At 40.5% G+C, this 6,186-nt stretch overlaps 1 long non-coding RNA gene across 1 annotated transcript; it reads right to left on the bottom strand.

Annotated features, from left to right (window-relative positions):
• Positions 1–676: 676 nt before the first annotated feature.
• Positions 677–4,752, bottom strand: LOC119624789 (uncharacterized). The gene is made up of 3 exons (XR_005240852.2): positions 4,690–4,752; positions 2,855–2,984; positions 677–1,904 (listed from the first exon to the last, which is right to left on the bottom strand). It is a non-coding gene; the product is annotated as an uncharacterized lncRNA (long non-coding RNA).
• Between the last annotated feature and the right edge of the window lie 1,434 nt (positions 4,753–6,186).

Here is a 6,186-nt window from a genome sequence, read left to right as displayed (position 1 = left end):
CCAAGGCTTCCGGGTGCCAGCTCCTGCATTTCTTTGCCTCAGGACTTTCTGTTGCTGTAAGAGACCCTTTTTCCACCTACAGCAGGCAGGAAGAGCCAGGGAAGTAACTTCTGTGCCATCCCAGCACTAGCAACCGTCAGCCAATGACTAGTGGAAATGAATGCTGGTATACCAAGCTCCCTTGCCCTTCTAGGGGTGGGGGTGGGGGTGGGTGGGTAACTCAGGGATTTGTGTTTCAGACTGACTCCCAGGTGTTCCTCAATGGGAGTAAGCTCCAGTTGTCCACACTGATAGCTGGCTTGATAACGCACCCTGCATTGATGGCCTTCCCTTCTTTGTCTCACTTCTCCACTCCCCTACTGGTCTTCACATCTCAAATAAACTACTTGCATTCAATTTCTTGCTTCAGGATCTGCTGCTGGGGAAAGCAAAGACTGGAGATGGAAATTGCTGCTACTGAAGATGTGGATGTGTGACTGTGGACCAGGCAATGCCTAAGGACCAGGCAAGTAACAACTTCAATATTGCGTCAGGTCAGAGCTTCTGTGCCTACCTTCAGAGACTAGATTGTGTTTTTCCAAAATTCCAAATAGGGCTTTGTCTATTTTAGGTATTGAAAGAGGGTGTGTTAGTCTTTTCTCAGGCTGCTAATAAAGACATGCCCAAGACTGGGTAATTTTGAAGGGAAAGAGGTTTAATGCACTCAGAATTCCACATAGCTAGGGAGGCCTCACAATAGTGGCAAGAGATAAAGGAAGGGCAAAGGGGTGTCTTCCATGGTGGCAGGCAAAAAGGGCTTTTGCAGGGGAACTCCCATTTATGAGACCATCAGATCTCATGAGACTTATTTACTACCGTGAGAACAGTATGGGGGCAACGGCCCCCGTGATTCAATTATCTCCACCTGGTTCCATTCTTGACACGTGGGGATTATTTACAAACCGAGGTGAGATTTGGGTGGGGACACAGATAAACCATATCAGAGGGTATCCAAGCCTTGAGCCCTTGAGAAAATGTCAGAGAAGCTCAGCAGCAGGAGTCAGGTGACGTCAGCCTCACCTTTTGACACTCTCTGTCTTTCTCTTTATGCCATGGCAACATTGCATGGCTTTCTCTTTTCCCCAAGTCCAGCGCTGTTTCCTCTTTCCTTGCTGTACTATTCCTTGTGATTTTTTCTTCCTATCTGGAGATAACCCATTTCCTTGTCGATCTTGTAAAATCCTTCTTTAAGACTCAGCTTTTGAGTCCTTTCAGAGTAGTGAATGTTTCCCTCCCTAATAGCAGCTCCATATTGTATTAAGTTACTGTGTTGCACTCCTGCTGTCCCCCGCTGTGCCGGCACCCAGATTGGAAAAATGAAGAGGGCAAGAACTGTGTTCATCAGAATCCTCATCGTGAAAGTGTTCCAGCAGCCTGCAAAAGTAGCAGGAAATACGACTAGGGGAAGAAGAAATTGAGCATCTAGTCTTGAAGTGGGCTGGGCAATACAACAGAGTAGAAAGCATTTTTGAGCTTGCTGCTGGAGGTTTATGCTTGGGGGTCATGGAGAATTTTTAGAGGAGAAGTTGAAAGAGGCAGACACGTGGGAACATGGGAACACAATGCCTATTTAGAACAGAGCAAGTGGCTTGGGTACAGGAGAGTTTCCAGAGGGTGGGGAGATGAAGCTGGGCATAGTGGACCTTCAGGAGTAGACCATGGAACACCAGCAGCAAACATCATATCCCCTAGGACCTTATAAGAATTGCAGAATTTGGGCTCACTGAAAAATAATCTGCATCATAAGAAGATTCCCAGGTGATTGGTATGCACATGAAAGTTCCCGAAGCCCTGGGAAGTTCTTGCAGATTTTGAGATCCAGCAGTGATGTGCTCAGGCAGAGTAGCCGAGGTCTCTTCTATCACCTGAGCAATGCAATACAGAATTACTTGAATTAATTTTAAATTATCAACGACCCTAAGCTTCTGTTTGCCATTTCTCTTCTTGATAAAGCCAGAGAAGAACTTGACTGTTTTTGTCAACAACTTGCTTTACTACCTCCTCCCCTTTACAGATGGTTTTTATGTGGGAAGCTGCTTGACAGAGGGGAATGGCGCTATATAGCAGTCTTTTGGATATAAGAAGAGGCGTGTCTATTCCCATTTTCCCCTTCCTTTCTTCTGCCTTCCCTCCCTCTTTTCCCTTCTTCCACCTTCCCTCCCTCTTTTCCCTTCTTCCGCCTTCCCTCCCTCCTTTCCCTTCTTCCTTCTTTCCCCATGAAACACTTGATGAATCCACCTCCTCGCATTCCAGGGATGCAGAGATCAGGTGAAATTAACATGTCAATCAGAAGAAAAAATTCAAATTTTACATTTAAGATGTTTGAATGTATATTCTTGTTTCAGAGACTAGGCTACCAAATAAAAGTTTTAACATTGAATTTTTATATTAGAAATTATTTCAAAACAGTGTTTTAAAATTTACTGTTACCCAAAATTTAAACCTACTCCTGGCTTCCCCCTATTTCTGGACAATTACCACCTTGCCACAGCTGTTTTAAACATGGACAAGTATATGTCTCAGAAAATTTACTAGCAGAAAAATGACAGGCAATATTATGACAAAATCATGACAGATTTTTTACACTGATGTATTAATCAGAGGGCTTATGTAGCATCTCAATGTGACCAAATAGTAATTACAGTTTGGATGTTTTAGTGGTTACCTGAATAATGTCAAGCATGACTGCAAATATCTTTCCTTTAGCAGCATAAAAAAACTATTACTTCATTGTTTGTCAAAATAGCCTTGGGCTATGTCTCTAGGATGCCAGTTATAAGTCAATTACTAGCTACCAGGAAATAGATATACTCACTTAGATTTGAGTAATTGAATTCTTTAATTTGCGGCCGATGTTCTTGTGTGGAAGCTGCCTATGACCAGGAAATATGTAGAGTGCAGATCAATAACTTGACAGGTTAGTACTATTTTGAATGCATGGTTTCCTGTGTACAGCAAAAAGAGTGAAATGCATTGTTTAGTATCTTGCACATAGTAGGTGCTCAAGGAGCCTTATTGGAATATTGTCATAAATAGAGCAGGCTTTAAAACAGCACATCTTCTGTCCATTCTATATGTCTATTCAGTGCTTTTCTATAAATAGCCTGCATTGATTCCAATCCATGTAACCATTGTGTGACTTGATTTTAAGTGCCTTTAAACTTAAATAATGATGCTCTACAGGAATATTTAAATGAGGTTCAGTTGGACAACATGAATGTTGATAATAGGAGAATTAATTAAGTCATAGGAACTATCTTGCCACTAATTCAATGTGATAGACTTGGGTTGATTACCCTATCTGACCATATTGCTGGAATTTCTCTTTTAATGCAGGCAGAGTTTTCTAATCTGAGATAGAGAAACTCTTTCCAACACAAACTAGACAAGTGTAGCTGGTATTTGCAAAAGGAATAGACTCAAGAGGGAGATGCTGAGTGAGTCCTCCCAAGAAGGGAAGGCTTTCTGGATAGAACTGTGCTGAAGAGGTAGCAATGTTTAGCCAAACAAAGAAGAAAACACTGCTTAGAGGTTAACAAAACAGTGTACTTAGAAATTGAACTTATTACATTCCTACCCTGTGGGTTAGGGTTTTCCAATCCAAAATGAAGCCTTTTTTCTTGGGCGTGTATAGTCTCGATTAATCAAAACTCTTAATTAAGCCTTCATTTCTAGAGGGGAAATCATATAAGCTTTGAATCAGACAGAAAAGGGTTCTAACTACATTCATACAAACAACATAGTCTCCCTGAGCCTCTGTCACAGTATTTGTAAAGTGGGTTTATTGTAAAAATTAAATGAGATGATGTATGCAAACATTAGTCACTGCAAATTCCTGGCACATGGTAATAACAATGCTAATATTTGTTCCCCAAAAGGAAGCTTCTAAGATTTGAGCTAGGATTACTTAAGTCTTTAATACTTTCTTGTGCAAGCCATGTGGTATTGCTCTGCTTTTATTTTCTTATCTATAAAATGTGGAAAATGGTAGTACCAATATTATAGAGTTTTTTTTTAGGAATAGCTGAGAAAAAATGTATAAAATAATGATACCAATGTCAGGCACAAAGTAAGTGATTGAAAATATTGGGTGTTTTAATTATTATTACATATTTTTTTACAACCTTCACTATGTGAAAATATACATCTAGAGAAATCTTAATAGAAATAGTTGCTATTAGTTGAATGTCTCCTTTATTTGAGGCACTATGCTAAAAGCTAATAAGTATATTTCGATTTAATCTTTACAACAACATAGCAAAAGAGATGTTATTATTCCCACTTCAGACATAAGAATACAGGACTCAGAGATGTCGTGTAAGTTGCCAGAAACTACAGAGTTAGTTAAGTTAGAGTGACAATTTTGAGATTGTAGATCTTCATCTAATTCTGTAGCTAGCACTCTTTCTGCTGTACCACACTACCACCAAAGTGCGAGTGTAACTCTGACTGGATAAGGAAGCAAAAATGACTCTGAGTTGTACATAAGGGGTCGTAGATAATTTTTGGAAGGAATATTTTCTATAGGACAGAGATGAGAACTTGTTAGATCTATGCGTAGGAAAGGTGTTATTGGTCCATTCTCACGCTGCTATGAAGAACTGCCTGAGACTGGGTAATTTCTATGGGAAAGAGGTTTAATTGACTCACAGTTCCACATTGCTGGGGAGGCCTCAGGAAACTTACAATCATGGCAGAAGGCAAAGGAGAAGCAGGTATCCTCTTCAAAGGGTGGCAGAATGGAGTAAGTGCAAGCAGGGGAAATGCCAGATGCTTATAAAACTCTCAGATATTGTGAGACTCACTCATTATCATGAGAACAACACGGGGGAAATCGCCCCCACGTTCCTGCCCTTGAAGTGTGGGGATTATTACAATTCAGGGTGAGATTTGGTCGGGGACACGGACAAACTATGTCAGAAGACATGTGTGTGTTTGAAACTGGTGAGGATGGGAACAAGAAAACGAAAAGGGAAAGGTGAGAATTCTGAAAACAAACAGCTTATATATATGTGTGTGTGTGTGTGTGTGTGTGTGTATATATATGTGTATATATGTGTATATATGTGTATATATGTGTGTGTGTGTATATATATATATAATTACATTGGACTAAATATACCATGGTATCTCTTACTGTGTCTTTCAAATTATGGTGCAGTTTAGTTATTAGAAGAGGGCAGACTCTGAACCCAAGCTGGGTTTAAGTCTTAGCTTTGTCTCTCACCAGTGGTATAGTCTTGAGCAAATTAACTTCTCTGTGCCTTAGCTTCCTCCTCTGCAAAATGAAAAGAGGACCCCAGCATTTCATTAGAATTACTCCAGTAAATACTGATGTCTGCCTCACCGCAATAAATTCTTATTTAACTTGTCTGGCATGGAGCCCCAGCATCAGAGTTTTTAAAAACTTTCGGAAGTGACTGTAATATGCAATCAGGGTTGACACTCATTAGTTAAATACTAGAATATAAGTTATCTGCAGGGAAGACCAGCCTCATGATGGCCCAGAGTCTAGCTTATTGCCCAGTACACAATACATACTCAATAAAGATTCGATGAGTTAATAATTACACAAATACATGAATGTATGACTGGGCTTAGATTCAGCGCTGAGGCCTGATTCTACATCCAGTGATCCTTCTACATTCTATAAAGCTGCTACTTGGATATTTACAGAAGACTGCAGTTTCTTTGGACAAATGTGACTCACCCTTAGTTCTTCAGATAATCCAAACCAACTGGCTTAAGCAAAATACAAATTTTTGACTCATTAAATTAAAGAATCCACGGATGGCCTAGCTTTAGGCATGGTAGAATTCCAGAACACAGATGGTATCCTCAGGGCTATGATTCTCCCCCTTCTTCTCTTGACTCCTCTTCCCTATTAGACACTTTTCCCAGATGTGCTGTTCCCTTGAGGTGTCAGGATGGCACCCGCTGTGTCTGCTTGGCTCAGAGCTCTGTGTTAGCTGTCCTGTCTTAGGAGTCAGGGATGAGAGCTCACTCAAAGGCCATGGACTGGGAACAGGAGTTCACTCCCCATCGAAAAGAATCAGAATTCCACTGTCAAAGAAGTATGCCTTCTTAATTACCAAATCCAACATAATAGATGGAAATATCTAGAACTTGTCTATCCATATGGTTTTA

This window comes from Chlorocebus sabaeus, chromosome 8 (genome assembly GCF_047675955.1).
Source record: "Chlorocebus sabaeus isolate Y175 chromosome 8, mChlSab1.0.hap1, whole genome shotgun sequence".
Lineage (NCBI taxonomy): Eukaryota > Metazoa > Chordata > Mammalia > Primates > Cercopithecidae > Chlorocebus > Chlorocebus sabaeus.
Note: the sequence above shows the minus strand (reverse complement) of the source record. Positions and strands in the feature narration are given on the sequence as shown.